Source organism: Arachis hypogaea, chromosome 12 (genome assembly GCF_003086295.3).
Source record: "Arachis hypogaea cultivar Tifrunner chromosome 12, arahy.Tifrunner.gnm2.J5K5, whole genome shotgun sequence".
NCBI lineage: Eukaryota > Viridiplantae > Streptophyta > Magnoliopsida > Fabales > Fabaceae > Arachis > Arachis hypogaea.
Genome location: NC_092047.1, coordinates 1,074,296 through 1,085,219, shown reverse-complemented (window position 1 = coordinate 1,085,219; position 10,924 = coordinate 1,074,296). Strand labels below are relative to the sequence as shown.

At 35.5% G+C, this 10,924-nt stretch overlaps 1 non-coding gene across 1 annotated transcript; it reads right to left on the bottom strand.

Moving 5' to 3' along the window:
* Positions 1-10,612: 10,612 nt before the first annotated feature.
* LOC112730904 (small nucleolar RNA R71) lies at positions 10,613-10,720 on the bottom strand. The gene has a single exon (XR_003166706.1). It is a non-coding gene; the product is annotated as a small nucleolar RNA R71 (small nucleolar RNA).
* Positions 10,721-10,924: the final 204 nt, after the last annotated feature.

Genomic DNA, 10,924 nt, shown 5'->3' with positions numbered 1-10,924 from the left:
AGATTCTGGAACACATCTGCAAATTACTTGGTCTACTCCTCTCCTCCATAAGTGGGGGTCATCCCAAATATAATATTTGGAATCACTCCTTAACTTATCTCTTTGGTGTTTGGAAAAGATGGCAGGGTAAATCTTAGCAACCAAGTAGTTCGCCATGGGGGCAAACCAAGGAAAACTATCCGAAACAGCATGCAAACCTTCTAAAGGGAATGATTAATTGATCGGAAATGGATCATACTTAAGATTTTCCAAGCGGCTTAAATGATCCGCAACTAAATTTTGTGATCCACTCCGGTCTCTAATCTCAATGTCGAATTCTTGCAAAAGCAAGATCCAACGTATGAGCCTAGGTTTTGACTCATTCTTTGTCAATAAATATTTCAAGGCAGCATGATCTGTGTATACCACTATCTTAGAGCCTAGCAAGTAAGATCGAAACTTATCCAAAGCATAAACAATGGCTAAAAGCTCTTTCTCGGTAGTGGTATAGTTGGATTGTACCGCATCCAACGTCTTTGAGGAGTAAGCGATGATATAGGGGAGCTTACCATCGTGCTGTGCTAGCGCGGCACCTACGGCATGATTTGACGCATCGCACATGATCTAGAATGGCTGCGTCCAGTCAGGGCCCCTTGCAATCGGTGCTGTGGTAAGTGCTCTCTTCAACTCCTCAAATGCGTCCACACAAGCACTATCAAACTCAAAGTCCACGTCCTTTTGGAGTAGGTGAAAAACCCATATTTTATGGTTTATATTGTACTTAATTGAGTGGATTTTATCAACTCTTTACCCACTTATTCATACTATTCGCATGTTTTACATTTGCCTTCCTAATTATGTGCTTTGATTGAAAACATACTTCTTTGATCTTATATTTGCTTATTATTAATCCTCTCTTATTGCCATTAGATGCCTTGATATGTGTGTTAAGTTTTTTCAGAGATTACAGGGCAGGAATGGCTCAGAGGATGGAAAGGAAGCACGCAAAAGTGGAAGGAATACAAGAAGTTGGAGAAACTGCTAAGCTGTCCAACCTGACCTCTTTGTACTCAAACGGCTATAACTTTAGCTACAGATGTCCAAATGACGCGGTTCCAGTTGCGTTGGAAAGCTAACATCCGGGGCTTCGATTTGATATATAATATGCCATAGTTGCCCTGACGCTAGGCGACGCGACCGCGTACTCTATGCGGCCGCGTCGCAGTGACGAAAAACCAGCGTGGCAGATTTCTTCTCCAGCGATTTCTGGGCTGTTTTCGACCCATTTTTCGGCCCAGAAAACTCAGATTAGAGGCTATAAAGTAGAGGGATTGCATCCATTCATAAGGATGCTCTCATAATTCAGATTTTAGGTTTTAGATGTAGTTTTTAGAGAGAGAGGTTCTCTCCTCTCTCTTAGGATTAGGATTTAGGACTTCTCTTAGTTTCAGGAGTGACTCTCAATCCCAGGTTCAATGTTCTTATTTATTTATTTTCTCTTTTATTTGTAAATGAAATCCATGTTATGATTTTTATATTTAAATATAATTTGAGGTATTTTCAGATCTACGATTTGTTTCTTTTATTTATATAAATAATTTATATTTTTCTACCCTTTTGGCTTTGGTCAAGTGATTGGTAACACTTGAGTTATCAAACTCAGTAAGTGATTGAAATTGGCAGATTCTGATTGCACTAGGATTGCTCTAAAGCTAGTCTCTCCACAAGAGTTGACTAGGACTTGAGAATCAAGCTAATCAGTCCACTTAACCTTCCTTTGTTTAGTAAAGGCTGACCAAGTGGGAGGAAATCCAATTCTCATTACAATTGATAAGGATAATTAGGATAGGACTTCCAGTTCTCGTACCTTGCCAAGAGTTTATTTTACAGTTATTTATTTATTTATTTTTATTGCTTTGAAAATATACCTGTGCCCACTGCCTAAACTCCAAACCCCCCAATTTACAAACTCATAACCAATAATAAAAACATACCTCCCTGCAATTCCTTGAGAAGACGACCCGAGGCTCAATACTCGGTTATCAATTTTAAAGGGGTTTGTTACTTGTGACAACCAAAACATTTGCAAGAAAGGATTTTTGTCAGTCTAGGAGCTATAACTGCAACGAATACTTAATTGTAAAGATTCTTAGACCACGCAAAAATGCTCTCTTCAGTAGGCGCGACAATGGCAATGCAATTTTGCTAAAATTCTTGATGAAGTGCCTATAGAATCATGCATGCCCCAAAAAGAAATGGACCTCCCTCGCAGATGAGGGGTGAGATAAACCGGTAATGACATTCACCTTGGCCGGGTCTACAGAAATTCCTTTGTCGGAAACTACGTGTCTTAATACTATACCTTGTCTCACCATGAAGTGATATTTTTTAAAATTCAAGACAAGGTTAGTATCAACACACCTAGCTAGGACCTTGGCCAAGTTCTCCAAACAACTATCAAATGAAGTTCCGTGCACACTGAAGTCGTCCATAAAGACTTCCATACAACTCTCCATAAGATCGGAAAAGACACTCATCATGCACCGCTGAAATGTGGCGGGTGCATTGCATAGCTTGAATGGCATCCTTTTGTAGGCAAAGGTGCCAAAGGGACAAGTAAATGTGGTCTTTTCCTGATCCTCATGAGCGATGTGAATCTGGAAGTATCAAACCTCCCCACACTTAAACCATGCATGTCCTCATGCTAAAGATAAGAAGACCAAAGGATATAGGGAAAAGAGAGTTGTGGAATGCAACTAATGCAAATGCATCTACCTACTTGGTCAAGGGTGAATCTATCCTCCAAGAATATATGGGAATATATAGGGTTAAGGTGACATGATAGTCCAAGAATCCTACCAATTCAAAGCATCACAATGCGGTGAACATAACTTGTAAGATGTACGCTTGTAAAGGAGAATAACATGGAAGCTATATATGGTATGAAGCAAATGTTCTATTTGAAACTAATGCTATATCTTGTTCATTTAGTTTCCTTGTTGCATTAAGAGAAGGCGACAACTCCTTTTGTTTAACATCTGCATACTTTTCCAAAAATAACTTCCAAGATGGTACTCGAAAGTTTATGCCGCTAATAAAAATAACCTGGAAAGATAACAAATAAGCTCCAAAAGATTTAAAAAGTGAGAAAACTAATCGGATATTAGTTATATTTTTTCATAAAATACTTTAGATATTAGATTTCGATGCGATTTTTTGTAAGTATTATTAGAAAAAATGAGACTTTGTCATAGTTAAAATTTGGTGATTTGTCAAGGAACTTTTTCAATGTTTTTTGTGAATGATTGAATTTAAAATAAAATGCACAAGTTGTTTGCTAAATACAAAATTCCTTTATCATTTATGTAAAAAAAATATGATATTTTTGTTAATTTTGTCACGTTTTTAAATCTTTTGAGACTTCTTTGTCATTCATAGAAATCTTATTTGGTTATTTTTCATAGCGATATGAGTTTTTTGGTGCAATTTCGGTAGTTTACCTTGTTCCTAATAGCATGTGAGCTATTTTTAGCTCAATTTATTAGTTACTTTATAAGCTAAGCTCTTGAGCCGATGAGCTACTGAGCTTGAGCTAAAAATTTGAGCTCATCTATTAAATGAGTCAAACTTAACTTTGCTATGTTCCATGAGCAGGGTTGTATATTCATTTATCGGTTCACATAGATATGTAGATGCCTGAGACCTTGGCATAATATCACCTATATCATTATATATTATCAATAATAATATATAATATCTCAATTATTTGCATAATGTGTCTTGTAGATTAAATATGTTAAAAATAAGTATGTACTTATAGCCAAAAGCTTAATTAATATCTAAGGGTTAATTTTTAAAATGGTCTTTGAAATTTTACTCGTGCATCAAGATTCCATAATAAGATTAAGCTCAATAATAAATCAGTCAAACCATGAGTTGAGCTAAATATTATCAAGCTGAGTTTGAGCATTGTCAATTTTGGGGTTGACTTTGCGTAATTTCAACCCTTGATTTTGTTTTTGTTCTTTCACACTGAATGAAAATCTTGGAATCTTCCAGAATACTCTAGTTATGATATCTATTATTATCTGCAGAGTCAGAAGAAGGTTAAATGCCTGCTAAAGCTATTATGCGCACTAACAGTACACTCCTCTTCATCTTCTTAGAGGATGGCCATGTAAATTTGGTGGCGCCTAGTTCATCATTTTTCATTTAATGTTCTACAGTTTTAGATTAATGCCATTGACTAATTAGATCGAAGAAATGCAAGTATTGGTTTCAGTTGCTAGACCATTCTACAAAGTTGCTTATACCATATAGTTTCAAATTCAGTGTTGGTTTATACTTGGGGAAGCATAATTATTAGATTATTACATAGTTACATTGAGGTTCAGTTATTTAGTCAGTAATGAGAATTATTCTCCTAAATATGTATGTTAGGATTGGTTTCATTCTGTTAAGAGTAGTACAAACTACTTAAAATGAGTATGTAAGTGATAGCTATGATTGATTGTATCGGTCAACCTCATTTTAAATTTATGCTTAGATTTTTCTCCCAGCCTACTCAATTTGTCTGAGCCTCCGTGCATTCCATTGGCTATTGACATTTGTTAACCCTTCATGTTATAAATTTTAATAATTTGAATTGTGTATTCTCTTTGCTAATAGATGTTTTATATTGTTATGAAAACCATCATGTAGTATTTAATCTGAAAGTAATAGCAGAAGCAATAGAATAATAGCAAGCGGCATACAATCCCATAAAAAAGAAAAGAAAAAGGTAGACATAAGTTGATTGTGCAATAAATCTTTCTCCTTTTTCACCCTATCGACGTTTGCAATGTAGCATTTGGATTAAGTCCAAAGTAGTTTTTGAGATTGTTCGTTTGCACCGGAAAAATTTTTGAGATTTTAAATACATTATAAATATCTTTAAGATTAAAAAAATTGTATTATTATCATTTCAACAAATATTTATCGTCAAAACTAAAGTAACGTCATTTTGTCTAAGTCAAGTTACTCAAGATATGATGTGTAACTCGACAGAGAGGGGATAGGAACCACGTGGTGCAATTTTTTTAATCTTGGAGATTTGTATAGTGCAATTAAAATTTCGGTGATTTTTTTTTGTGCAAGCTGCCAATTTTAATGACCACTTTAGAGTTTAACAGAGTTTACATCGTAATATTTTCTCTTATGTTGCAAATAGTTGGTGTTTTTTTATCTCAAAGTAGTTGGTGTTTAATCCATGGTCTGACTATTGGCACACTCTTCGCTCAAAGATAAAGTCTCTGTATTATATTTAGTGGAAAGTATATAAGAATGAGTTATATGTTAGTATCCTGTTTAGTTGAAGATAAATATAGAAATTGAAATAAACAAAATTACTAAAATATCCTTATTAATAAAAAAATTAAAATTAGAATAAAATTCCTATTCGGTCATCCCACACATTGAAAATGAAAGAAATAAAGAAAGAGAGAGCAGAGACTGAACGAAAAGATAGGGAAGAAGAGGAAGGAAAGAGAGAAGAGGGGAGGGAGAGATGACGCTGATGGTATGGGTGTTCGTGCAGTTTGGATCGCTTTTGAGTCAAACACTTATTTGATTCGAATACTAATTTTACTTGAGGTGCGGTTTGGATGGAATCGGATTTGTGGTTTTGTAAATTACAAAATTAAACATATATAACAAGTTTCAACATCAAATTTTAAATAACAAACAATAGCATAACGAATCTCAATAGTATATTGAAAAATCAACAATAACATAATAGAAATAAAATTTATAAGTTGGTAAAAATAAATAAATAATTTTTTTAATTCATAAAATATTCATTAAATAATAATAATAATAATAATAATAATAATAATAATAATAATAATAATAATAATAATAATAATAATAATAATAATAATAATAATAATAATAATAATAATATTGCCAAGCTTAAATCAGAAGCTTAGTATAGCAATATGTAGGAATGAGATTTGTAAATCTAGTAATGACCTAATGGCCAATTTTAATTAAAGACAAGTTAAAACTTTCACAATTAAACCCATGGATTATACAAGTCTAAATTGAAACCATAGTTTACAGTGGATGTCATGCCACTTAAACAAAAAACACAATTCAAGATAGTATGTTGAAATACCTGAAACCAAGTAACAGTATCTGGAATGTTGCATAAAACATTGTTTCCAACTAAGTAACACATTGATAACAAAACAAACATAACGAGCAATATCTAAAGACTTTTCCATTTACTAGAAGGTAATTTTGCCATTAGCTTGAACTTCTGTAGAAGAACATGTGGTGCACCAGTTTGGATGACAGAAAAATGTCTCTTTCTCTTAGTTAGTTGACTCAGTGACTATTTCTTATTGGAGGAGGTTATTGCTACTGTACTTTTGTTCTTGGCCAATGGTTGGGCTGAAGGTGTTTTAGGATTGGACTAGAATTGGTTATTGGACTGAGTTGTTGCATTCTTGGGTTGAGCTGCTGATTTCTTGGGTTTAGAAGCTGGTTTTTTGGGTTGAGTTGCTGGAGGGTTGGGTTGTAAGGATGAAGTCTTCCTCTACTTTCCTTTTTGAACTATTTGACCAGGGAGTTGTGAGGATGAAGCCTTCCTCCCTCTCTTAGGAGCTTTGGCAGCTTCTTGTGTTGAGATTTGGGCCTATGAAGGTAATCACAATTATATAAAAAGAATCAGAATTAAATACATAACCAAAAAGTAAAATATATACATAGCATAAACCCAAGTAAACCCTAGAGCATAATGGCACATACACTCTTATTAGATTTTGTGCAGCCTCCTTCTTGTGCCCTACATCACCATAATTAGAGCATCTTTGAATTTGACCCCTCTGTGATAGGTGATTCTGGCTTCTGTTCTCCTCATCTCCAGATCCTCGCTTCCTCTTTTTCACAGGTATGTGACTTGGCCTCCTATATGGAGGTGGCATGACATCATCATATTGGGTTCTCTCCTATAAATTCGGTCCATTCAGAGGGTATATCACTTTCTGGTAGCAGCACTTCTGGTAAGCATCTTTCTTTTAGCAATCATCCCCATAGGATTTTAAATCTAGTCCTTTGAAGTTAATGCAACTAATGGCATGAGGACATGAAATTCCACTCATCTGCCACTTCCTGCAAGAACACTAAACAGCAGCCAGATCCATAATAAATTTATCTAATCCACACATGACCTCATATTTATTAGTAGCTGACCAGTATGGCCTCCAGTCCCTAGCTAACCTTGCCCCTTTCTCCAATTTATTCCTAATTATTGGCATAATATTTTCCTAGTAAAGCTGAATCCTATCTCTATTGGCAGCCTATCTAGTCATGAGATACACCATAATGTCATCTAACATGGTTACAATAGATTTTTCTCTTGCCTCTACTATTGATGAGCGGATAATTTATACGCTTTTTGACATTATTTTTAGTATGTTTTTAGTAGGATCTGGCTACTTTTAGGGATGTTTTCATTAGTTTTTATGTTAAATTCACATTTCTGGACTTTACTATGAGTTTGTGTGTTTTTCTGTGATTTCAGGTATTTTCTGGCTGAAATTGAGGGACTTGAGCAGAAATCAGATTCAGAGGTTGAAGAAGGACTGCTGATGCTGTTGGATTCTGACCTCCCTGCACTCAAAGTGGATTTTCTGGAGCTACAGAACTCGAAATGGCGCGCTTTCAATTGCGTTGGAAAGTAGACATCCAGGGCTTTCCAGAAATATATAATAGTCCATACTTTGACCAAGAATAGACGACGTAAACTGGCGTTCAACGCCAGCTTTCTACCCAAATCTGGCGTCCAGCGCCAGAAAAGGAGCCAAAACCAGAGTTGAACGCCCAAACTGGCACTAAAGCTGGCGTTCAACTCCAAGGAGGACCTCTACACGTGTAACACTCAAAGCCCAGCCCAAGAACACACCAAGTGGGCCCCGGAAGTGGATTTATGCATCAATTACTTACTCATGTAAACCCTAGTAGCTAGTTTATTATAAATAGGACCTTTTACTATTGTATTAGGTATCTGGGATCAGTTGTAAACCATCTTTGGACGCCTGGTTCTTAGATCAGAGGGGCTGGCCATCTCGGCCATGCCTGGACCTTCACTTATGTATTTTCATACGGTAGAGTTTCTACACTCCATAGATTAAGGTGTGGAGCTCTGCTGTTCCTCAAAGATTAAATGCAAGTACTACTGTTTTCTATTCAATTCATCTTATTTCGCTTCTAAGATATCCATTCGCACCTAAGAACGTGATGAAGGTGATGATTATGTGTGACGCTCATCACCATCTCCCTTATGAACGCGTGCCTGACAAACACTTCTGTTCTACATGAAATAAGCTAGAATGAATATCTCTTAGATCTCTTAACCGGAATCTTCGTGGCGTAAGCTAGAATGATGGCGGCATTCAAGAGAATCCGGAAAGTCTAAACCTTGTCTGTGGTATTCCGAGTAGGATTCAATGATTGAATGACTGTGACGAGCTTCAAACTCGCGAGTGTTGGGCGTTAGTGACAGACGCAAAAGGAGGGTGAATCCTATTCCAGCATGATCGAGAACCGACAGATGAATAGCCGTGCCGTGACAGGGTGCGTGAGCATATTATTCACTGAGAGGAGGGGATGTAGCCACTGACAACGGTGATGCCCTTGCATACAGCCAGCCATGGAAAGGAGTAAGACAGATTGGATGAAGATAGCAGGAAAGCAGAGGTTCAGAGGAACGAAAAGCATCCCCATTCGCTTATCTGAAATTCCTACCAATGAATTACATAAGTATCTCTATCCCTATTTTATTATCTAATATTCGAAAACACTATTATTTTATATCCGCCTGACTGAGATTTGCAAGGTGACCATAGCTTGCTTCATACCAACAATCTCCGTGGGATTCGACCCTTACTCACGTAAGGTATTACTTGGACGACCCAGTGCACTTGCTGGTTAGTTGTATCGAAGTTGTGACAATTATGAATTAAGATCAAAGCACCAAGCTTTGGAGCCATTACCAGGGATTGTTCGAGCATGGACATCACAATTTCGTGCACCAAGTTTTTGGCGCCGTTGCCGTCACATGTTTTGCTCTAAAAATTTCATGCATTGCATAATTTTCATGTTTTCATAAAAATTCAAAAAAAATCAAAAAAAATCTTTCTCTTTTTCTCTCATCAAATTCGAAAATTTGGTTTGACTTTTTCAAAAATTTTTAAAATCAAATTGTTTCTCATGAGTCAAATCAAATTTTCAATTTGAAAATCTTATCTTTTTCAAAATCTTTTTCAAAAATCAAATCTTTTTCAAATTTCTTAGTTATTTTCGAAAATTCTAAAAATATTTTTCAAAAATCTTTTTCTTATTTTTATACCAAATTTTCGAAAATAACAATAACAATTAATGTTTTGATTCAAAAATTTCAAGTTTGTTACTTACTTGTTAAGAAAGATTCAAACTTTGAATTCTAGAATCATATCTTGTGATTTCTTGTGAATCAAGTCATTAATTGTGATTTTAAAAATCAAATCTTTTTCAAAAACTAATTTCAATCATATCTTTTCAAAAATATCTTCTTATCTTATCCTTTTCAAAAATATCTTCTCAAAATATCTTTCCTAACTTCCTAACTTCTTATCTTTTCAAAATTTGTTTCAACTAACTAACAAACTTTTTGTTTGTTTCTTAACTTTTTCAAAACTACCTAACTAACTCTCTCTCTCTCTCATTTTTCGAAAATATCTTCCCCCTTTTTCAAAATTTCTTTTTAATTTATTAATTATTTTAATTTTTAAATCTTAATTTTCGAAAATTACTAACATTTTTCAAACACTATTTTCAAAAATCACTAACTCTTTTTCAAAATAATTTTCGAAAATTATCCCTCCCCCATCTCATTCTATTTATTCATTCATATCCTAACATCTCATTTCACCTCTCTTCCATCCTCACAGTTGTATTTCTTCCATTATATTACATTCTCTGTCTCCCCCTCTTCTTCCACTCACACAGGGATCCCTATACTGTGGTATAAAGGATCTCCATTATTATTATTATTTTTTTGTGCCTTCTTCTTTGTCATATGAGCAGGAGCAAGGATAAGAACATTCTTGTGGAAGCGGATCCAGAACCTGAAAGGACTCTGAAGAGAAAATTAAGAGAAGCTAAATTACAACAATCCAGAGATAACCTTTCAGAAATTTTCGAACAGGCAGAGGAGATGGCAGCCGAAAATAATAATAATGTAAGGAAGATGCTTGGTGACTTTACTGCACCTAATTCCAATTTACATGGAAGAAGCATCTCCATTCCTGCCATTGGAGCAAACAACTTTGAGCTGAAACCTCAATTAGTTTCTCTGATGCAGCAGAACTGCAAGTTTCATGGACTTCCATCTGAAGATCCTTTTCAGTTCTTAACTGAATTCTTGCAGATATGTGATACTGTTAAGACTAATGGAGTAGATCCTGAAGTCTACAGGCTCATGCTTTTCCCTTTTGCTGTAAGAGACAGAGCTAGATTATGGTTGGATTCTCAACCCAAAGATAGCCTGAACTCTTGGGATAAGCTGGTCACGGCTTTCTTAGCCAAGTACTTTCTTCCTCAAAAGCTGAGCAAGCTTAGAGCTGATGTTCAAACCTTCAGACAGAAAGAAGGTGAATCCCTCTATGAAGCTTGGGAAAGATACAAACAGTTGACCAAAAAGTGTCCTTCTGACATGCTTTCAGAATGGACCATCCTGGATATATTCTATGATGGTTTATCTGAGCTATCAAAGATGTCACTGGACACTTCTGCAGGTGGATCCATTCACCTAAAGAAAACGCCTGCAGAAGCTCAAGAACTCATTGACATGGTTGCAAATAACCAGTTCATGTACACTTCTGAAAGGAATCCTGTGAATAATGGGACGCCTATGAAGAAGGGA